Below are 23,727 nucleotides of genomic sequence, written 5' to 3' on the forward strand. Positions count from 1 at the left end.
CACTTACCTCTCAGAACTGAGCATGTGGAGAGACGTTCGTTCATCTAGCACAAAGGGAACGGGTTGCAGGAGAAACTTTTACTCTGGTTTCTCAGTCTGTTTCCTAGTGCCGGTTTGAAGTTCCTGCAGTTTTAACTGTAAAACCGAGTTGGGGCTAGTACCTCCACTTATATATGTATGGAGTGGAGTTTGCACCTGAAGAGAAACTTTGTGTTCCCAACAAGCTAGGTGAAGGACGGCTTTCACACACACTTATCTCTCAGAACTGAGCATGTGGAGAGACGTTCGTTCATCTAGCACAAAGGGAACGGGTTGCAGGAGAAACTTTTACTCTGGTTTCTCAGTCTGTTTCCTACTGCCGGTTTGAAGTTCCTTCAGTTTTCACTGTAAAACCGAGTTGGAGCTTGTACCTCCCCATATATATGTGTGGAATGGAGTTTGCAACTGAAGAGAAACTTTGTGTTCCCAACAAGCTAGGTGAAGGACGGCTTTCACACACACTTATCTCTCAGAACTGAGCATGTGGAGAGACGTTCGTTCATCTAGCACAAAGGGAACGGGTTGCAGGAGAAACTTTTACTCTGGTTTCTCGGTCTGTTTCCTAGTGCCGGATTGAAGTTCCTGCAGTTTTCACTGTAAAACCGATTTGGAGCTAGTACCTCCCCATATATATGTATGGAGTGGAGTTTGCAACTGAAGAGAAACTTTGTGTTCCCAACAAGCTAGGTGAAGTACGGCTTTCACACACACTTATCTCTCAGAACTGAGCATGTGGAGAGACGTTCGTTCATCTAGCACAAAGGGAACGGGTTGCAGGAGAAACTTTTACTCTGGTTTCTCAGTCTGTTTCCTAGTGCCGGTTTGAAGTTCCTGCAGTTTTCACTGTAAAACCGAGTTGGAGCTTGTACCTCCCATATATATGTATGGAGTGGAGTTTACAACTGAAGAGAAACTTTGTGTTCCCAACAAGCTATGTGAAGTACGGCTTTCACACACACTTATCTCTCAGAACTGAGCATGTGGAGAGACGTTCGTTCATCTAGCACAAAGGGAACGGGTTGCAGGAGAAACTTTTACTCTGGTTTCTCAGTCTGTTTCCTAGTGCCGGTTTGAAGTTCCTGCAGTTTTCACTGTAAAACCGAGTTGGAGCTATTACCTCCCCATATATTTGTATGGAGTGGAGTTTGCAACTGAAGAGAAACTTTGTGTTCCCAACAAGCTAGGTGAAGGACGGCTTCCACACACACTTAACACTCAGAACTGAGCATGTGGAGACACGTTCTTTCATCTAGCACAAAAGGAACGGGTTGCAGGGGAAACTTTTACTCTGGTTTCTCAGTCTGTTTCCTAGTGCCGGTATGAAGTTCCTGCAGTTTTCACTGTAAAACCGAGTTGGAGCTATTACCTCCCAATATATATGTATGGAGTGGAGTTTGCAACTGAAGAGAAACTTTGTGTTCCCAACAATCTAGGTGAAGGACGGCTTTCACACACACTTAACTCTCAGAACTGAGCATGTGGAGAGACTTTCGTTCATCTAGCACAAAGGGAACGGGTTGCAGGAGAAACTTTTACTCTGGTTTCTCGGTCTGTTTCCTAGTGCCGGTTTGAAGTTCCTGCAGTTTTCACTGTAAAACTGAGTTGGAGCTAGTACCTCCCCATATATATGTATGGAGTGGAGTTTGCAACTGAAGAGAAACTTTGTGTTCCCAACAAGCTAGGTGAAGTACGGCTTTCACACACACTTATCTCTCAGAACTGAGCATGTGGAGAGACGTTCGTTCATCTAGCACAAAGGGAACGGGTTGCAAGAGAAACTTTTACTCTGGTTTCTCAGTCTGTTTCCTAGTGCCGGTTTGAAGTTCCTGCAGTTTTCAGTGTAAAACCGAGTTGGAGCTTGTACCTCCCATATATATGTATGCAGTGGAGTTTGCAACTGAAGAGAAACTTTGTGTTCCCAACAAGCTAGTTGAAGGACGGCTTTCACACACACTTATCTCTCAGAACTGAGCATGTGGAGAGACGTTCGTTCATCTAGCACAAAGGGAACGGGTTGCAGAAGAAACTTTTACTCTCGTTTCTCAGTCTGTTTCCTAGTGCCGGTTTGAAGTTCCTGCATTTTTCACTGTAAAACCGAGTTGGAGCTAGTAAATCCCCATATATATGAATGAAGTGGAGTTTGCAACTTAAGAGAAACTTTGTGTCCCCAACAAGCAAGGTGAAAGACGGCTTTCAAACACACTTATCTCTCAGAATTGAGCATGTGGAGAGACGTTCGTTCATCTAGCACAAAGGGAACTGGTTGCAGGAGAAACTTTTACTCTGCTTTCTCAGTCTGTTTCCTAGTGCCGGTTTGAAGTTATTGCAGTTTTCACTGTAAAACCGAGTTGGAGCTAGTACCTCCCCATATATATGTATGGAGTGGAGTTTGCAACTGAAGAGAAACTTTGTGTTCCCAACAAGCTAGATGAAGGACGGCTTTCACACACACTTATCTCTCAGAACTGAGCATGTGGAGAGACGTTCGTTCATCTAGCACAAAGGGAACGATTTGCTGGGAAACTATAACTCTGGTTTCTCAGTCTGTTTCCTAGTGCCTGGTTGATGTTCCTGCAGTTTTCACTGTAAAAACGAGTTGGAGCTAATACTTCTCCATATATATGTATGGAGTGGAGTTTGCAACTGAATAGAAACTTTGTGTTCCCAACAAGCTATGTGAAGTACGGCTTTCACACACACTTATCTCTCAGAACTGAGCATGTTGAGAGACGTTCGTTCATCTAGCACAAAGGGAACGGGTTGCAGGAGAAACTTTTACTCTGGTTTCTCAGTCTGTTTACTACTGCCGGTTTGAAGTTCCTGCAGGTTTCACTGTAAAACAGAGTTGGAGCTTGTACCTCCCCATATATTTGTATGGAGTGGAGTTTGCAACTGAAGAGAAACTTTGTGTTCCCAACAATCTAGGTGAAGGACGGCTTCCACACACACTTAACACTCAGAACAGAGCATGTGGAGACACGTTCGTTCGTCTAGCACAAAGGGAACGGGTTGCAGGAGAAACTTTTACTCTGGATTCTCAGTCTGTTTCCTAGTGCCGTTTTGAAGTTCCTGCAGTTTTCACTGTAAAACCGAGTTGGAGCTAGTACCACCCCATATATATGTATGGAGTGGAGTTTGCACCTGAAGAGAAACTTTGTGTTCCCAACAAGCTAGGTGAAGGACGGCTTTCACACACACTTATCTCTCAGAACTGAGCATGTGGAGAGACGTTCGTTCATCTAGCACAAAGGGAACGGGTTGCAGGAAAAACTTTTACTCTGGTTTCTCAGACTGTTTCCTAGTGCCTGTTTGAAGTTCCTGCAGTTTTCAGTGTAAAACCGAGTTGGAGCTAGTACCTCCCCATATATATGTATGCAGGGAAGTTTGCAACTGAAGAGAAACTTTGTGTTCCCAACAAGCTAGGTGAAGGACGGCTTTCACACACACTTACCTCTCAGAACTGAGCATGTGGAGAGACGTTCGTTCATCTAGCACAAAGGGAACGAGTTGCAGGAGAAACTTTTCCTCTGGTTTCTCAGTCTGTTTCCTAGTGCCGTTTTGAAGTTCCTGTAGTTATCACTGTAAAACCGAGTTGGAGCTAGTACCTCCCCATATATATGTATGGATTGGAGTTTGCAACTGAAGAGAAACTTTGTGTTCCCAACAAGCAAGGTGAAGTACGGCTTTCACACACACTTATCTCTCAGAACTGAGCATGTGGAGAGACGTTCGTTCATCTAGCACAAAAGGGAACGGGTTGCAGGAGAAACTTTTACTCTGCTTTCTCAGTCTGTTTCCTAGTGCCGGTTTGAAGTTCCTGCAGTTTTCACTGTAAAACCGAGTTGGAGCTTGTACCTCCCCATATATATGTAGGGAGTGGAGTTTGCAACTGAAGAGAAACTTTGTGTTCCCAACAAGCTAGGTGAAGGACGGCTTTCACACACACTTACCTCTCAGAACTGAGCATGTGGAGAGACGTTCGTTCATCTAGCACAAAGGGAACGGGTTGCAGGAGAAACTTTTACTCTGGTTTCTCAGTCTGTTTCCTAGTGCCGGTTTGAAGTTCCTGCAGTTTTAAATGTAAAACCGATTTGGGGCTAGTACCTCCGCTTATATATGTATGGAGTGGAGTTTGCACCTGAAGAGAAACTTTGTGTTCCCAACAAGCTAGGTGAAGGATGGCTTTCACACACACTTATCTCTCAGAACTGAGCATGTGGAGAGACGTTCGTTCATCTAGCACAAAGGGAACGGGTTGCAGGAGAAACTTTTACTCTGGTTTCTCAGTCTGTTTCCTACTGCCGGTTTGAAGTTCCTGCAGTTTTCACTGTAAAACCGAGTTGGAGCTAGTACCTCCCCATATATATGTGTGGAATGGAGTTTGCAACTGAAGAGAAACTTTGTGTTCCCAACAAGCTAAGTGAAGGACGGCTTTCACACACACTTATCTCTCGGAACTGAGCATGTGGAGAGACGTTCGTTCATCTAGCAGAAAGGGAACGGGTTGCAGGAGAAACTTTTACTCTGCTTTCTCAGTCTGTTTCCTAGTGCCGGTTTGAAGTTCCTGCAGATTTCACTGTAAAACCGAGTTGGAGATTGTACCTCCCCATATATATGTAGGGAGTGGAGTTTGCAACTGAAGAGAAACTTTGTGTTCCCAACAAGCTATGTGAAGTACGGCTTTCACACACACTTACCTCTCAGAACTGAGCATGTGGAGAGACGTTCGTTCATCTAGCACAAAGGGAACGGGTTGCAGGAGAAACTTTTACTCTGGTTTCTCAGTCTGTTTCCTAGTGCCGGTTTCAAGTTCCTGCAGTTTTAACTGTAAAACCGAGTTGGGGCTAGTACCTCCCCTTATATATGTATGGAGTGGAGTTTGCACCTGAAGAGAAACATTGTGTTCCCAACAACCTAGGTGAAGGACGGCTTTCACACACACTTATCTCTCAGAACTGAGAATGTGGAGAGACGTTCGTTCATCTAGCACAAAGGGAACGGGTTGCAGGAGAAACTTTTACTCTCGTTTCTCAGTCTGTTTCCTACTGCCGGTATGAAGTTCCTGCAGTTTTCACTGTAAAACCGAGTTGGAGCTAGTACCTCCCCATATATATGTGTGGAATGGAGTTTGCAACTGAAAAGAAACTTTGTGTTCCCAACAAGCTAGGTGAAGGACGGCTTTCACACACACTTATCTCTCAGAACTGAGCATGTGGAGAGACGTTCGTTCATCTAGCACAAAGGGAACGGGTTGCAGGAGAAACTTTTACTCTGGTTTCTCGGTCTGTTTCCTAGTGCCGGATTGAAGTTCCTGCAGTTTTCACTGTAAAACCGATTTGGAGCTAGTACCTCCCCATATATATGTATGGAGTGGAGTTTGCAACTGAAGAAAAACTTTGTTTCCCAACAAGCTAGGTGAAGTACGGCTTTCACACACACTTATCTCTCAGAACTGAGCATGTGGAGAGACGTTCGTTCATCTAGCACAAAGGGAACGGGTTGCAGGAGAAACTTTTACTCTGGTTTCTCAGTCTGTTTCCTAGTGCCGGTTTGAAGTTCCTGCAGTTTTCACTGTAAAACCGAGTTGGAGCTTGTACCTCCCATATATATGTATGGAGTGGAGTTTGCAACTGAAGAGAAACTTTGTGTTCCCAACAAGCTATGTGAAGTACGGCTTTCACACACACTTATCTCTCAGAACTGAGCATGTGGAGAGACGTTCGTTCATCTAGCACAAAGGGAACGGGTTGCAGGAGAAACTTTTACTCTGGTTTCTCAGTCTGTTTCCTAGTGCCGGTTTGAAGTTCCTGCAGTTTTCACTGTAAAACCGAGTTGGAGCTAGTACCTCCCCATATATTTGTATGGAGTGGAGTTTGCAACTGAAGAGAAACTTTGTGTTCCCAACAAGCTAGGTGAAGGACGGCTTCCACACACACTTAACACTCAGAACTGAGCATGTGGAGACACGTTTTTTCATCTAGCACAAAAGGAACGGTTGCAGGGGAAACTTTTACTCTGGTTTCTCAGTCTGTTTCCTAGTGCCGGTATGAAGTTCCTGCAGTTTTCACTGTAAAACCGAGTTGGAGCTATTACCTCCCAATATATATGTATAGAGTGGAGTTTGCAACTGAAGAGAAACTTTGTGTTCCCAACAATCTAGGTGAAGGACGGCTTTCACACACACTTAACTCTCAGAACTGAGCATGTGGAGAGACGTTCTTTCATCTAGCACAAAGGGAACGGGTTGCAGGAGAAACTTTTACTCTGGTTTCTTGGTCTGTTTCCTAGTGCCGGTTTGAAGTTCCTGCAGTTTTCACTGTAAAACCGAGTTGGAGCTAGTACCTCCCCATATATATGTATGGAGTGGAGTTTGCAACTGTAGAGAAACTTTGTGTTCCCAACAAGCTAGGTGAAGTACGGCTTTCAAACACACTTATCTCTCAGAACTGAGCATGTGGAGAGACGTTCGTTCATCTAGCACAAAGGGAACGGGTTGCAAGAGAAACTTTTACTCTGGTTTCTCAGTCTGTTTCCTAGTGCCGGTTTGAAGTTCCTGCAGTTTTCCCTGTAAAACCGAGTTGGAGCTTGTACCTCCCATATATATGTATGGAGTGGAGTTTGCAACTGAAGAGAAACTTTGTGTTCCCAACAAGCTAGGTGAAGGACGGCTTTCACACACACTTATCTCTCAGAACTGGGCATGTGGAGAGACGTTCGTTCATCTAGCACAAACGGAACGGGTTGCAGGAGAAACTTTTACTCTCGTTTCTCAGTCTGTTTCCTAGTGCCGGTTTGAAGTTCCTGCAGTTTTCACTGTAAAACCGAGTTGGAGCTAGTAACTCCCCATATATATGTATCGAGTGGAGTTTGCAACTGAAGAGAAACTTTGTGTTCCCAACAAGCTAGATGAAGGACGGCTTTCACACACACTTATCTCTCAGAACTGAGCATGTGGAGAGACGTTCGTTCATCTAGCACAAAGGGAACGATTTGCTGGGAAACTATTACTCTGGTTTCTCAGTCTCTTTCCTAGTGCCTGGTTGATGTTCCTGCAGTTTTCACTGTAAAAACGAGTTGGAGCTAATACTTCTCCATATATATGTATGGAGTGGAGTTTGCAACTGAATAGAAACTTTGTGTTCCCAACAAGCTATGTGAAGTACGGCTTTCACACACACTTATCTCTCAGAACTGAGCATGTTGAGAGACGTTCGTTCATCTAGCACAAAGGGAACGGGTTGCAGGAGAAACTTTTACTCTGGTTTCTCAGTCTGTTTACTACTGCCGGTTTGAAGTTCCTGCAGTTTTCACTGTAAAACAGAGTTGGAGCTTGTACCTCCCCATATATTTGTATGGAGTGGAGTTTGCAACTGAAGAGAAACTTTGTGTTCCCAAAAATCTAGGTGAAGGACGGCTTCCACACACACTTAACACTCAGAACAGAGCATGTGGAGACACGTTCGTTCGTCTAGCACAAAGGGAACGGGTTGCAGGAGAAACTTTTACTCTGGATTCTCAGTCTGTTTCCTAGTGCCGTTTTGAAGTTCCTGCAGTTTTCACTGTAAAACCGAGTTGGAGCTAGTACCACCCCATATATATGTATGGAGTGGAGTTTGCACCTGAAGAGAAACTTTGTGTTCCCAACAAGCTAGGTGAAGGACGGCTTTCACACACACTTATCTCTCAGAACTGAGCATGTGGAGAGACGTTCGTTCATCTAGCACAAAGGGAACGAGTTGCAGGAGAAACTTTTCCTCTGGTTTCTCAGTCTGTTTCCTAGTGCCGTTTTGAAGTTCCTGTAGTTATCACTGTAAAACCGAGTTGGAGCTAGTACCTCCCCATATATATGTATGGAGTGGAGTTTGCAACTGAAGAGAAACTTTGTGTTCCCAACAAGCAAGGTGAAGTACGGCTTTCACACACACTTATCTCTCAGAACTGAACATGTGGAGAGACGTTCGTTCATCTAGCACAAAGGGAACGGGTTGCAGGAGAAACTTTTACTCTGCTTTCTCAGTCTGTTTCCTAGTGCCGGTTTGAAGTTCCTGCAGTTTTCACTGTAAAACCGAGTTGGAGCTTGTACCTCCCCATATATATGTAGGGAGAGGAGTTTGCAACTGAAGAGAAACTTTGTGTTCCCAACAAGCTAGGTGAAGGACGGCTTTCAAACACACTTATCTCTCAGAACTGAGCATGTGGAGAGACGTTCGTTCATCTAGCACAAAGGGAACGGGTTGCAGGAGAAACTTTTACTCTGGTTTCTCAGTCTGTTTCCTAGTGCCGGTTTGAAGTTCCTGCAGTTTTCACTGTAAAACCGAGTTGGGGCTAGTAAATCCCCTTATATATGTATGGAGTGGAGTTTGCACCTGAAGAGAAACTTTGTGTTCCCAACAAGCTAGGTGAAGGACGGCTTTCACACACACTTATCTCTCAGAACTGAGCATGTGGAGAGACGTTCGTTCATCTAGCACAAAGGGAACGGGTTGCAGGAGAAACTTTTACTCTGGTTTCTCAGTCTGTTTCCTACTGCCGGTTTGAAGTTCCTGCAGTTTTCACTGTAAAACCGAGTTGGAGCTAGTACCTCCCCATATATATGTGTGAAATGGAGTTTGCAACTGAAGAGAAACTTTGTGTTCCCAACAAGCTAGGTGAAGGACGGCTTTCACACACACTTATCTCTCAGAACTGAGCATGTGGAGAGACGTTCGTTCATCTAGCACAAAGGGAACGGGTTGCAGGAGAAACTTTTACTCTGGTTTCTCGGTCTGTTTCCTAGTGCCGGATTGAAGTTCCTGCAGTTTTCACTGTAAAACCGAGTTGGAGCTAGTACCTCCCCATATATATGTATGGAGTGGAGTTTGCAACTGAAGAGAAACTTTGTGTTCCCAACAAGCTAGGTGAAGGACGGCTTTGACACACACTTATCTCTCAGAACTGAGCATGTGGAGAGATGTTCGTTCATCTAGCACAAAGGGAACGGGTTGCAGGAGAAACTTTTTCTCTGGTTACTCAGTCTGTTTCCTAGTGCCGGTTTGAAGTTCCTGCAGTTTTCACTGTAAAACCGATTTGGAGCTAGTACCTCCCCATATATATGTATGGAGTGGAGTTTGCAACTGAAGAGAAACTTTGTGTTCCCAACAAGCTAGGTGAAGTACGGCTTTCACACACACTTATCTCTCAGAACTGAGCATGTGGAGAGACGTTCGTTCATCTAGCACAAAGGGAACGGGTTGCAGGAGAAACTTTTACTCTGGTTTCTCAGTCTGTTTCTTAGTGCCTGTTTGAAGTTCCTGCAGTTTTCACTGTAAAACCGAGTTGGAGCTTGTACCTCCCATATATATGTATGGAGTGGAGTTTGCAACTGAAGAGAAACTTTGTGTTCCCAACAAGCTAGGTGAAGGACGGCTTTGACACACACTTATCTCTCAGAACTGAGCATGTGGAGAGATGTTCGTTCATCTAGCACAAAGGGAACGGGTTGCAGGAGAAACTTTTACTCTGGTTACTCAGTCTGTTTCCTAGTGCCGGTTTGAAGTTCCTGCAGTTTTCACTGTAAAACCGATTTGGAGCTAGTACCTCCCCATATATATGTATGGAGTGGAGTTTGCAACTGAAGAGAAACTTTGTGTTCCCAACAAGCTAGGTGAAGTACTGCTTTCACACACACTTATCTCTCAGAACTGAGCATGTGGAGAGACGTTCGTTCATCTAGCACAAAGGGAACGGGTTGCAGGAGAAACTTTTACTCTGGTTTCTCAGTCTGTTTCCTAGTGCCGGTTTGAAGTTCCTGAAGTTTTCACTGTAAAACCGATTTGGAGCTAGTACCTCCCCATATATTTGTATGGAGTGGAGTTAGCAACTGACGAGAAACTTTGTGTTCCCAACAAGCTAGGTGAAGGACGGCTTCCACACACACTTAACACTCAGAACTGAGCATGTGGAGACACGTTCGTTCATCTAGCACAAAAGGAACGGGTTGCAGGGGAAACTTTTACTCTGGTTTCTCAGTCTGTTTCCTAGTGCCGGTTTGAAGTTCCTGCAGTTTTCCCTGTAAAACCGAGTTGGAGCTTGTACCTCCCATATATATGTATGGAGTGGAGTTTGCAACTGAAGAGAAACTTTGTGTTCCCAACAAGCTAGGTGAAGGACGGCTTTCACACACACTTATCTCTCAGAACTGACCATGTGGAGAGACGTTCATTCATCTAGCACAAAGGGAACGGGTTGCAGGAGAAACTTTTACTCTCGTTTCTCAGTCTGTTTCCTAGTGCCGGTTTGAACTTCCTGCAGTTTTCACTGTAAAACCGAGTTGGAGCTATTACCTCCCCATATATATGTATGGGGTGGAGTTTGCAACTGAAGAGAAACTTTGTGTCCCCAACAAGCAAGGTGAAGGACGGCTTTCACACACACTTAACTCTCAGAACTGAGCATGTGGAGAGACGTTCGTTCATCTAGCACAAAGGGAACGGGTTGCAGGAGAAACTTTTACTCTGGTTTCTCAGTCTGTTTCCTAGTGCCGGTTTGAAGTTCCTTCAGTTTTCACTGTAAAACCGAGTTGGAGCTAGTACCTCCCCATATATATGTATGGAGTGGAGTTTGCAACTGAAGAGAAACTTTGTGTTCCCAACAAGCTAGGTGAAGTACGGCTTTCACACACACTTATCTCTCAGAACTGAGCATGTGGAGAGACGTTCGTTCATCTAGCACAAAGGGAACGGGTTGCAAGAGAAACTTTTACTCTGGTTTCTCAGTCTGTTTCCTAGTGCCGGTTTGAAGTTCCTGCAGTTTTCCCTGTAAAACCGAGTTGGAGCTTGTACCTCCCATATATATGTATGGAGTGGAGTTTGCAACTGAAGAGAAACTTTGTGTTCCCAACAAGCTAGGTGAAGGACGGCTTTCACACACACTTATCTCTCAGAACTGAGCATGTGGAGAGACGTTCGTTCATCTAGCACAAAGGGAACGGGTTGCAGGAGAAACTTTTACTCTCGTTTCTCAGTCTGTTTCCTAGTGCCGGTTTGAAGTTCCTGCAGTTTTCACTGTAAAACCGAGTTGGAGCTATTACCTCCCCATATATATGTATGGGGTGGAGTTTGCAACTGAAGAGAAACTTTGTGTCCCCAACAAGCAAGGTGAAGGACGGCTTTCACACACACTTAACTCTCAGAACTGAGCATGTGGAGAGACGTTCGTTCATCTAGCACAAAGGGAACGGTTTGCAGGAGAAACTTTTACTCTGGTTTCTCAGTCTGTTTCCTAGTGCCGGTTTTAAGTTCCTTCAGTTTTCACTGTAAAACCGAGTTGGAGCTTGTACCTCCCCATATATATGTATGGAGTGGAGTTTGCAACTGAAGAGAAACTTTGTGTTCCCAACAAGCTAGGTGAAGGACGGCTTTCACACACACTTATCTCTCAGAACTGAGCATGTGGAGAGACGTTCGTTCATCTAGCACAAAGGGAACGGGTTGCAAGAGAAACTTTTACTCTGGTTTCTCAGTCTGTTTCCTAGTGCCGGTTTGAAGTTCCTGCAGTTTTCCCTGTAAAACCGAGTTGGAGCTTGTACCTCCCATATATATGTATGGAGTGGAGTTTGCAACTGAAGAGAAACTTTGTGTTCCCAACAAGCTAGGTGAAGGACGGCTTTCACACACACTTATCTCTCAGAACTGAGCATGTGGAGAGACGTTCGTTCATCTAGCACAAATGGAACGGGTTGCAGGGGAAACTTTTACTCTCGTTTCTCAGTCTGTTTCCTAGTGCCGGTTTGAAGTTCCTGCAGTTTTCACTGTAAAACCGAGTTGGAGCTATTACCTCCCCATATATATGTATGGGGTGGAGTTTGCACCTGAAGAGAAACTTTGTGTCCCCAACAAGCAATGTGAAGGACGGCTTTCACACACACTTAACTCTCAGAACTGAGCATGTGGAGAGACTTTCGTTCATCTAGCACAAAGGGAACGGGTTGCAGGAGAAACTTTTACTCTGGTTTCTCAGTCTGTTTCCTAGTGCCGGTTTGAAGTTCCTTCAGTTTTCACTGTAAAACCGAGTTGGAGCTAGTACCTCCCCATATATATGTATGGAGTGGAGTTTGCAACTGAAGAGAAACTTTGTGTTCCCAACAAGCTAGGTGAAGTACGGCTTTCACACACACTTATCTCTCAGAATTGAGCATGTGGAGAGACGTTCGTTCATCTAGCACAAAGGGAACGGGTTGCAAGAGAAACTTTTACTCTGGTTTCTCAGTCTGTTTCCTAGTGCCGGTTTGAAGTTCCTGCAGTTTTCCCTGTAAAACCGAGTTGGAGCTTGTACCTCCCATATATATGTATGGAGTGGAGTTTGCAACTGAAGAGAAACTTTGTGTTCCCAACAAGCTAGGTGAAGGACGGCTTTCACACACACTTATCTCTCAGAACTGAGCATGTGGAGAGACGTTCGTTCATCTAGCACAAAGGGAACGGGTTGCAGGAGAAACTTTTACTCTCGTTTCTCAGTCTGTTTCCTAGTGCCGGTTTGAAGTTCCTGCAGTTTTCACTGTAAAACCGAGTTGGAGCTATTACCTCCCCATATATATGTATGGGGTGGAGTTTGCAACTGAAGAGAAACTTTGTGTCCCCAACAAGCAAGGTGAAGAACGCCTTTCACACACACTTAACTCTCAGAACTGAGCATGTGGAGAGACGTTCGTTCATCTAGCACAAAGGGAACGGGTTGCAGGAGAAACTTTTACTCTGGTTTCTCAGTCTGTTTCCTAGTGCCGGTTTGAAGTTCCTTCAGTTTTCACTGTAAAACCCAGTTGGAGCTAGTACCTCCCCATATATATGTATGGAGTGGAGTTTGCAACTGAAGAGAAACTTTGTGTTCCCAACAAGCTAGGTGAAGTACGGCTTTCACACACACTTATCTCTCAGAACTGAGCATGTGGAGAGACGTTCGTTCATCTAGCACAAAGGGAACGGGTTGCAAGAGAAACTTTTACTCTGGTTTCTCAGTCTGTTTCCTAGTGCCGGTTTGAAGTTCCTGCAGTTTTCCCTGTAAAACCGAGTTGGAGCTTGTACCTCCCCATATATATGTAGGGAGTGGAGTTTGCAACTGAAGAGAAACTTTGTGTTCCCAACAAGCTAGGTGAAGGACGGCTTTCACACACACTTATCTCTCAGAACTGAGCATGTGGAGAGACGTTCGTTCATCTAGCACAAAGGGAACGGGTTGCAGGAGAAACTTTTACTCTCGTTTCTCAGTCTGTTTCCTAGTGCCGGTTTGATGTTCCTGCAGTTTTCACTGTAAAACAGAGTTGGAGCTAGTAAATCCCCATATATATGTATGGAGTGGAGTTTGCAACTGAAGAGAAACTTTGTGTCCCCAACAAGCAAGGTGAAGGACGGCTTTCAAACACACTTATCTCTCAGAATTGAGCATGTGGAGAGACGTTCGTTCATCTAGCACAAAGGGAACTGGTTGCAGGAGAAACTTTTACTCTGGTTTCTCAGTCTGTTTCCTAGTGCCGGTTTGAAGTTCCTGCAGTTTTCACTGTAAAACCGAGTTGGAGCTTGTACCTCCCATATATATGTATGGAGTGGAGTTTGCAACTGAAGAGAAACTTTGTGTTCCCAACAAGCTATGTGAAGTACGGCTTTCACACACACTTATCTCTCAGAACTGAGCATGTGGAGAGACGTTCGTTCATCTAGCACAAAGGGAACGTTTTGCAGGAGAAACTTTTACTCTGGTTTCTCAGTCTGTTTCCTAGTGCCGGTTTGAAGTTCCTGCAGTTTTCACTGTAAAACCGAGTTGGAGCTAGTACTTCCCATATATTTTTATGGAGTGGATTTTGCAACTGAAGAGAAACTTTGTGTTCCCAACAAGCTAGGTGAAGGACGGCTTCCACACACACTTAACACTCAGAACGGAGCATGTGGAGACACGTTCTTTCATCTAGCATAAAAGGAACGGGTTGCAGGGGAAACTTTTACTCTGGTTTCTCAGTCTGTTTCCTAGTGCCGGTATGAAGTTCCTGCAGTTTTCACTGTAAAACCGAGTTGGAGCTATTACCTCCCAATATATATGTATGGAGTGGAGTTTGCAACTAAAGAGAAACTTTGTGTTCCCAACAATCTAGGTGAAGGACGGCTTTCACACACACTTAACTCTCAGAACTGAGCATGTGGAGAGACGTTCGTTCATCTAGCACAAAGGGAACGGGTTGCAGGAGAAACTTTTACTCTGGTTTCTCGGTCTGTTTCCTAGTGCCGGTTTGAAGTTCCTGCAGTTTTCACTGTAAAACCGAGTTGGAGCTAGTACCTCCCCATATATATGTATGGAGTGGAGTTTGCAACTGAAGAGAAACTTTGTGTTCCCAACAAGCTAGGTGAAGGACGGCTTTCACACACACTTATCTCTCAGAACTGAGCATGTGGAGAGATGTTCGTTCATCTAGCACAAAGGGAACGTGTTGCAGGAGAAACTTTTACTCTGGTTTCTCAGTCTGTTTCCTAGTGCCGGTTTGAAGTTCCTTCAGTTTTCACTGTAAAACCGAGTTGGAGCTAGTACCTCCCCATATATATATGTATGGAGTGGAGTTTGCAACTGAAGAGAAACTTTGTGTTCCCAACAAGCTAGGTGAAGTACGGCTTTCACACACACTTATCTCTCAGAACTGAGCATGTGGAGAGACGTTCGTTCATCTAGCACAAAGGGAACGGGTTGCAAGAGAAACTTTTACTCTGGTTTCTCAGTCTGTTTCCTAGTGCCGGTTTGAAGTTCCTGCAGTTTTCCCTGTAAAACCGAGTTGGAGCTTGTACCTCCCATATATATGTATGGAGTGGAGTTTGCAACTGAAGAGAAACTTTGTGTTCCCAACAAGCTAGGTGAAGGACGGCTTTCAAACACACTTATCTCTCAGAACTGAGCATGTGGAGAGACGTTCGTTCATCTAGCACAAAGGGAACGGGTTGCAGGAGAAACTTTTACTCTCGTTTCTCAGTCTGTTTCCTAGTGCCGGTTTGAAGTTCCTGCAGTTTTCACTGTAAAACCGAGTTGGAGCTAGTAAATCCCCATATATATGTATGGAGTGGAGTTTGCAACTGAAGAGAAACTTTGTGTCCCCAACAAGCAAGGTGAAGGACGGCTTTCAAACACACTTATCTCTCAGAATTGAGCATGTGGAGAGACGTTCGTTCATCTAGCACAAATGGAACTGGTTGCAGGAGAAACTTTTACTCTGCTTTCTCAGTCTGTTTCCTAGTGCCGGTTTGAAGTTATTGCAGTTTTCACTGTAAAACCGAGTTGGAGCTAGTACCTCCCCATATATATGTATGGAGTGGAGTTTGCAACTGAAGAGAAACTTTGTGTTCCCAACAAGCTAGATGAAGGACGGCTTTCACACACACTTATCTCTCAGAACTGAGCATGTTGAGAGACGTTCGTTCATCTAGCACAAAGGGAACGGGTTGCAGGAGAAACTTTTACTCTGGTTTCTCAGTCTGTTTACTACTGCCGGTTTGAAGTTCCTGCAGTTTTCACTGTAAAACAGAGATGGAGCTTGTACCTCCCCATATATTTGTATGGAGTGGAGTTTGCAACTGAAGAGAAACTTTGTGTTCCCAACAATCTAGGTGAAGGACGGCTTCCACACACACTTAACACTCAGAACAGAGCATGTGGAGACACGTTCGTTCGTCTAGCACTAAGGGAACGGGTTGCAGGAGAAACTTTTACTCTGGATTCTCAGTCTGTTTCCTAGTGCCGTTTTGAAGTTCCTGCAGTTTTCACTGTAAAACCGAGTTGGAGCTAGTACCACCCCATATATATGTATGGAGTGGAGTTTGCACCTGAAGAGAAACTTTGTGTTCCCAACAAGCTAGGTGAAGGACGGCTTTCACACACACTTATCTCTCAGAACTGAGCATGTGGAGAGACGTTCGTTCATCTGGCACAAAGGGAACGGGTTGCAGGAAAAACTTTTACTCTGGTTTCTCAGTCTGTTTCCTAGTGCCTGTTTGAAGTTCCTGCAGTTTTCAGTGTAAAACCGAGTTGAAGCTAGTACCTCCCCATATATATGTATGCAGGGGAGTTTGCAACTGAAGAGAAACTTTGTGTTCCCAACAAGCTAGGTGAAGTACGGCTTTCACACACACTTACCTCTCAGAACTGAGCATGTGGAGAGACGTTCGTTCATCTAGCACAAAGGGAACGGGTTGCAGGAGAAACTTTTACTCTGGTTTCTCAGTCTGTTTCCTAGTGCCGGTTTGAAGTTCCTGCAGTTTTCACTGTAAAACCGAGTTGGAGCTAGTACCTCCCCATATATTTGTATGGAGTGGAGTTTGCAACTGAAGAGAAACTTTGTGTTCCCAACAAGCAAGGTGAAGTACGGCTTTCACACACACTTATCTCTCAGAACTGAGCATGTGGAGAGACGTTCGTTCATCTAGCACAAAGGGAACGGGTTGCAGGAGAAACTTTTACTCTGCTTTCTCAGTCTGTTTCCTAGTGCCGGTTTGAAGTTCCTGCAGTTTTCACTGTAAAACCGAGTTGGAGCTTGTACCTCCCCATATATATGTAGGGAGAGGAGTTTGCAACTGAAGAGAAACTTTGTGTTCCCAACAAGCTAGGTGAAGGACGGCTTTCAAACACACTTATCTCTCAGAACTGAGCATGTGGAGAGACGTTCGTTCATCTAGCACAAAGGGAACGGGTTGCAGGAGAAACTTTTACTCTGGTTTCTCAGTCTGTTTCCTAGTGCCGGTTTGAAGTTCCTGCAGTTTTAACTGTAAAACCGAGTTGGGGCTAGTACCTCCCCTTATATATGTATGGAGTGGAGTTTGCACCTGAAGAGAAACTTTGTGTTCCCAACAAGCTAGGTGAAGGACGGCTTTCACACACACTTATCTCTCAGAACTGAGCATGTGGAGAGACGTTCGTTCATCTAGCACAAAGGGAACGGGTTGCAGGAGAAACTTTTACTCTGGTTTCTCAGTCTGTTTCCTACTGCCGGTTTGAAGTTCCTGCAGTTTTCACTGTAAAACCGAGTTGGAGCTAGTACCTCCCCATATATATGTGTGGAATGGAGTTTGCAACTGAAGAGAAACTTTGTGTTCCCAACAAGCTAGGTGAAGGACGGCTTTCACACACACTTATCTCTCAGAACTGAGCATGTGGAGAGACGTTCGTTCATCTAGCACAAAGGGAACGGTTTGCAGGAGAAACTTTTACTCTGGTTTCTCGGTCTGTTTCCTAGTGCCGGATTGAAGTTCCTGCAGTTTTCACTGTAAAACCGAGTTGGAGCTAGTACCTCCCCATATATATGTATGGAGTGGAGTTTGCAACTGAAGAGAAACTTTGTGTTCCCAACAAGCTAGGTGAAGGACGGCTTTGACACACACTTATCTCTCAGAACTGAGCATGTGGAGAGATGTTCGTTCATCTAGCACAAAGGGAACGGGTTGCAGGAGAAACTTTTACTCTGGTTACTCAGTCTGTTTCCTAGTGCCGGTTTGAAGTTCCTGCAGTTTTCACTGTAAAACCGATTTGGAGCTAGTACCTCCCCATATATATGTATGGAGTGGAGTTTGCAACTGAAGAGAAACTTTGTGTTCCCAACAAGCTAGGTGAAGTACGGCTTTCACACACAATTATCTCTCAGAACTGAGCATGTGGAGAGACGTTCGTTCATCTAGAACAAAGGGAACGGGTTGCAGGAGAAACTTTTACTCTGGTTTCTCAGTCTGTTTCCTAGTGCCGGTTTGAAGTTCCTGCAGTTTTCCCTGTAAAACCGAGTTGGAGCTTGTACCTCCCATATATATGTATGGAGTGGAGTTTGCAACTGAAGAGAAACTTTGTGTTCCCAACAAGCTAGGTGAAGGACGGCTTTGACACACACTTATCTCTCAGAACTGAGCATGTGGAGAGATGTTCGTTCATCTAGCACAAAGGGAACGGGTTGCAGGAGAAACTTATACTCTGGTTACTCAGTCTGTTTCCTAGTGCCGGTTTGAAGTTCCTGCAGTTTTCACTGTAAAACCGATTTGGAGCTAGTACCTCCCCATATATATGTATGGAGTGGAGTTTGCAACTGAAGAGAAACTTTGTGTTCCCAACAAGCTAGGTGAAGTACTGCTTTCACACACACTTATCTCTCAGAACTGAGCATGTGGAGAGACGTTCGTTCATCTAGCACAAAGGGAACGGGTTGCAGGAGAAACTTTTACTCTGGTTTCTCAGTCTGTTTCCTAGTGCCGGTTTGAAGTTCCTGAAGTTTTCACTGTAAAACCGAGTTGGAGCTAGTACCTCCCCATATATTTGTATGGAGTGGAGTTTGCAACTGAAGAGAAACTTTGTGTTCCCAACAAGCTAGGTGAAGGACGGCTTCCACACACACTTAACACTCAGAACTGAGCATGTGGAGACACGTTCTTTCATCTAGCACAAAAGGAACGGGTTGCAGGGGAAACTTTTACTCTGGTTTCTCAGTCTGTTTCCTAGTGCCGGTATGAAGTTCCTGCAGTTTTCACTGTAAAACCGAGTTGGAGCTATTACCTCCCCATATATATGTATGGGGTGGAGTTTGCAACTGAAGAGAAACTTTGTGTTCCCAACAATCTAGGTGAAGGATGGCTTTCACACACACTTAACTCTCAGAACTGAGCATGTGGAGAGACGTTCGTTCATCTAGCACAAAGGGAACGGGTTGCAGGAGAAACTTTTACTCTGGTTTCTCAGTCTGTTTCCTAGTGCCGGTTTGAAGTTCCTTCAGTTTTCACTGTAAAACCGAGTTGGAGCTAGTACCTCCCCATATATATGTATGGAGTGGAGTTTGCAACTGAAGAGAAACTTTGTGTTCCCAACAAGCTAGGTGAAGTACGGCTTTCACACACACTTATCTCTCAGAACTGAGCATGTGGAGAGACGTTCGTTCATCTAGCACAAAGGGAACGGGTTGCAAGAGAAACTTTTACTCTGGTTTCTCAGTCTGTTTCCTAGTGCCGGTTTGAAGTTCCTGCAGTTTTCACTGTAAAACCGATTTGGAGCTAGTACCTCCCCATATATATGTATGGAGTGGAGTTTGCAACTGAAGAGAAACTTTGTGTTCCCAACAAGCTAGGTGAAGTACGGCTTTCACACACAATTATCTCTCAGAACTGAGCATGTGGAGAGACGTTCGTTCATCTAGCACAAAGGGAACGGGTTGCAGGAGAAACTTTTACTCTGGTTTCTCAGTCTGTTTCCTAGTGCCGGTTTGAAGTTCCTGCAGTTTTCCCTGTAAAACCGAGTTGGAGCTTGTACCTCCCATATATATGTATGGAGTGGAGTTTGCAACTGAAGAGAAACTTTGTGTTCCCAACAAGCTAGGTGAAGGACGGCTTTCACACACACTTATCTCTCAGAACTGAGCATGTGGAGAGACGTTCGTTCATCTAGCACAAAGGGAACGGGTTGCAGGAGAAACTTTTACTCTCGTTTCTCAGTCTGTTTCCTAGTGCCGGTTTGAAGTTCCTGCAGTTTTCACTGTAAAACCGAGTTGGAGCTAGTAAATCCCCATATATATGTATGGAGTGGAGTTTGCAACTGAAGAGAAACTTTGTGTCCCCAACAAGCAAGGTGAAGGACGGCTTTCAAACACACTTATCTCTCAGAATTGAGCATGTGGAGAGACGTTCGTTCATCTAGCACAAAGGGAACTGGTTGCAGGAGAAACTTTTACTCTGGTTTCTCAGTCTGTTTCCTAGTGCCGGTTTGAAGTTCCTGCAGTTTTCACTGTAAAACCGAGTTGGAGCTTGTACCTCCCATATATATGTATGGAGTGGAGTTTGCAACTGAAGAGAAACTTTGTGTTCCCAACAAGCTATGTGAAGTACGGCTTTCACACACAGTTATCTCTCAGAACTGAGCACGTGGAGAGACGTTCGTTCATCTAGCACAAAGGGAACGTTTTGCAGGAGAAACTTTTACTCTGGTTTCTCAGTCTGTTTCCTAGTGCCGGTTTGAAGTTCCTGCAGTTTTCACTGTAAAACCGAGTTGGAGCTAGTACCTCCCCATATATTTGTATGGAGTGGAGTTTGCAACTGAAGAGAAACTTTGTGTTCCCAACAAGCTAGGTGAAGGACGGCTTCCACACACACTTAACACTCAGAACTGAGCATGTGGAGACACGTTCTTTCATCTAGCACAAAAGGAACGGGTTGCAGGGGAAACTTTTACTCTGGTTTCTCAGTCTGTTTCTTAGTGCCGGTATGAAGTTCCTGCAGTTTTCACTGTAAAACCGAGTTGGAGCTTATACCTCCCAATATATATGTATGGAGTGGAGTTTGCAACTGAAGAGATACTTTGTGTTCCCAACAATCTAGGTGAAGGACGGCTTTCACACACACTTAACTCTCAGAACTGAGCATGTGGAGAGACGTTCGTTCATCTAGCACAAAGGGAACGGGTTGCAGGAGAAACTTTTACTCTGGTTTCTCGGTCTGTTTCCTAGTGCCGGTTTGAAGTTCCTGCAGTTTTCACTGTAAAACCGAGTTGGAGCTAGTACCTCCCCATATATATGTATGGAGTGGAGTTTGCAACTGAAGAGAAACTTTGTGTTCCCAACAAGCTAGGTGAAGGACGGCTTTCACACACACTTATCTCTCAGAACTGAGCATGTGGAGAGACGTTCGTTCATCTAGCACAAAGGGAACGGGTTGCAAGAGAAACTTTTACTCTGGTTTCTCAGTCTGTTTCCTAGTGCCGGTTTGAAGTTCCTGCAGTTTTCACTGTAAAACCGATTTGGAGCTAGTACCTCCCCATATATATGTATGGAGTGGAGTTTGCAACTGAAGAGAAACTTTGTGTTCCCAACAAGCTAGGTGAAGTACGGCTTTCACACACAATTATCTCTCAGAACTGAGCATGTGGAGAGACGTTCGTTCATCTAGCACAAAGGGAACGGGTTGCAGGAGAAACTTTTACTCTGGTTTCTCAGTCTGTTTCCTAGTGCCGGTTTGAAGTTCCTGCAGTTTTCCCTGTAAAACCGAGTTGGAGCTTGTACCTCCCATATATATGTATGGAGTGGAGTTTGCAACTGAAGAGAAACTTTGTGTTCCCAACAAGCTAGGTGAAGGACGGCTTTCACACACACTTATCTCTCAGAACTGAGCATGTGGAGAGACGTTCGTTCATCTAGCACAAAGGGAACGGGTTGCAGGAGAAACTTTTACTGTCGTTTCTCAGTCTGTTTCCTAGTGCCGGTTTGAAGTTCCTGCAGTTTTCACTGTAAAACCGAGTTGGAGCTAGTAAATCCCCATATATATGTATGGAGTGGAGTTTGCAACTGAAGAGAAACTTTGTGTCCCCAACAAGCAAGGTGAAGGACGGCTTTCAAACACACTTATCTCTCAGAATTGAGCATGTGGAGAGACGTTCGTTCATCTAGCACAAAGGGAACTGGTTGCAGGAGAAACTTTTACTCTGGTTTCTCAGTCTGTTTCCTAGTGCCGGTTTGAAGTTCCTGCAGTTTTCACTGTAAAACCGAGTTGGAGCTTGTACCTCCCATATATATGTATGGAGTGGAGTTTGCAACTGAAGAGAAACTTTGTGTTCCCAACAAGCTATGTGAAGTACGGCTTTCACACACAGTTATCTCTCAGAACTGAGCACGTGGAGAGACGTTCGTTCATCTAGCACAAAGGGAACGTTTTGCAGGAGAAACTTTTACTCTGGTTTCTCAGTCTGTTTCCTAGTGCCGGTTTGAAGTTCCTTCAGTTTTCACTGTAAAACCGAGTTGGAGCTAGTACCTCCCCATATATATGTATGGAGTGGAGTTTGCAACTGAAGGGAAACTTTGTGTTCCCAACAAGCTAGGTGAAGTACGGCTTTCACACACACTTATCTCTCAGAACTGAGCATGTGGAGAGACGTTCGTTCATCTAGCACAAAGGGAACGGGTTGCAAGAGAAACTTTTACTCTGGTTTCTCAGTCTGTTTCCTAGTGCCGGTTTGAAGTTCCTGCAGTTTTCCCTGTAAAACCGAGTTGGAGCTTGTACCTCCCATATATATGTATGGAGTGGAGTTTGCAACTGAAGAGAAACTTTGTGTTCCCAACAAGCTAGGTGAAGGACGGCTTTCACACACACTTATCTCTCAGAACTGAGCATGTGGAGAGACGTTCGTTCATCTAGCACAAAGGGAACGGGTTGCAGGAGAAACTTTTACTCTCGTTTTTCAGTCTGTTTCCTAGTGCCGGTTTGAAGTTCCTGCAGTTTTCACTGTAAAACCGAGTTGGAGCTTGTAAATCCCCATATATATGTATGGAGTGGAGTTTGCAACTGAAGAGAAACTTTGTGTCCCCAACAAGCAAGGTGAAGGACGGCTTTCAAACACACTTATCTCTCAGAATTGAGCATGTGGAGAGACGTTCGTTCATCTAGCACAAAGGGAACTGGTTGCAGGAGAAACTTTTACTCTGCTTTCTCAGTCTGTTTCCTAGTGCCGGTTTGAAGTTATTGCAGTTTTCACTGTAAAACCGATTTGGAGCTAGTACCTCCCCATATATATGTATGGAGTGGAGTTTGCACCTGAAGAGAAACTTTGTGTTCCCAACAAGCTAGGTGAAGGACGGCTTTCACACACACTTATCTCTCAGAACTGAGCATGTGGAGAGACGTTCGTTCATCTAGCACAAAGGGAACGGGTTGCAGGAAAAACTTTTACTCTGGTTTCTCAGTCTGTTTCCTAGTGCCGGTTTGAAGTTCCTGCAGTTTTCACTGTAAAACCGATTTGGAGCTAGTACCTCCCCATATATATGTATGGAGTGGAGTTTGCAACTGAAGAGAAACTTTGTGTTCCCAACAAGCTAGGTGAAGTACGGCTTTCACACACAATTATCTCTCAGAACTGAGCATGTGGAGAGACGTTCGTTCATCTAGCACAAAGGGAACGGGTTGCAGGAGAAACTTTTACTCTGGTTTCTCAGTCTGTTTCCTAGTGCCGGTTTGAAGTTCCTGCAGTTTTCACTGTAAAACCGAGTTGGAGCTTGTACCTCCCGTATATATGTATGGAGTGGAGTTTGCAACTGAAGAGAAACTTTGTGTTCCCAACAAGCTAGGTGAAGGACGGCTTTGACACACAATTATCTCTCAGAACTGAGCATGTGGAGAGATGTTCGTTCATCTAGCACAAAGGGAACGGGTTGCAGGAGAAACTTTTACTCTGGTTACTCAGTCTGTTTCCTAGTGCCGGTTTGAAGTTCCTGCAGTTTTCACTGTAAAACCGATTTGGAGCTAGTACCTCCCCATATATATGTATGGAGTGGAGTTTGCAACTGAAGAGAAACTTTGTGTTCCCAACAAGCTAGGTGAAGTACGGTTTTCACACACAATTATCTCTCAGAACTGAGCATGTGGAGAGACGTTCGTTCATCTAGCACAAAGGGAACGGGTTGCAGGAGAAACTTTTACTCTGGTTTCTCAGTCTGTTTCCTAGTGCCGGTTTGAAGTTCCTGCAGTTTTCACTGTAAAACCGAGTTGGAGCTTGTACCTCCCATATATATGTATGGAGTGGAGTTTGCAACTGAAGAGAAACTTTGTGTTCCCAACAAGCTAGGTGAAGGACGGCTTTGACACACACTTATCTCTCAGAACTGAGCATCTGGAGAGATGTTCGTTCATCTAGCACAAAGGGAACGGGTTGCAGGAGAAACTTATACTCTGGTTACTC

This window comes from Camelus bactrianus, unplaced genomic scaffold (genome assembly GCF_048773025.1).
Source record: "Camelus bactrianus isolate YW-2024 breed Bactrian camel unplaced genomic scaffold, ASM4877302v1 HiC_scaffold_44, whole genome shotgun sequence".
Taxonomy (NCBI): domain Eukaryota; kingdom Metazoa; phylum Chordata; class Mammalia; order Artiodactyla; family Camelidae; genus Camelus; species Camelus bactrianus.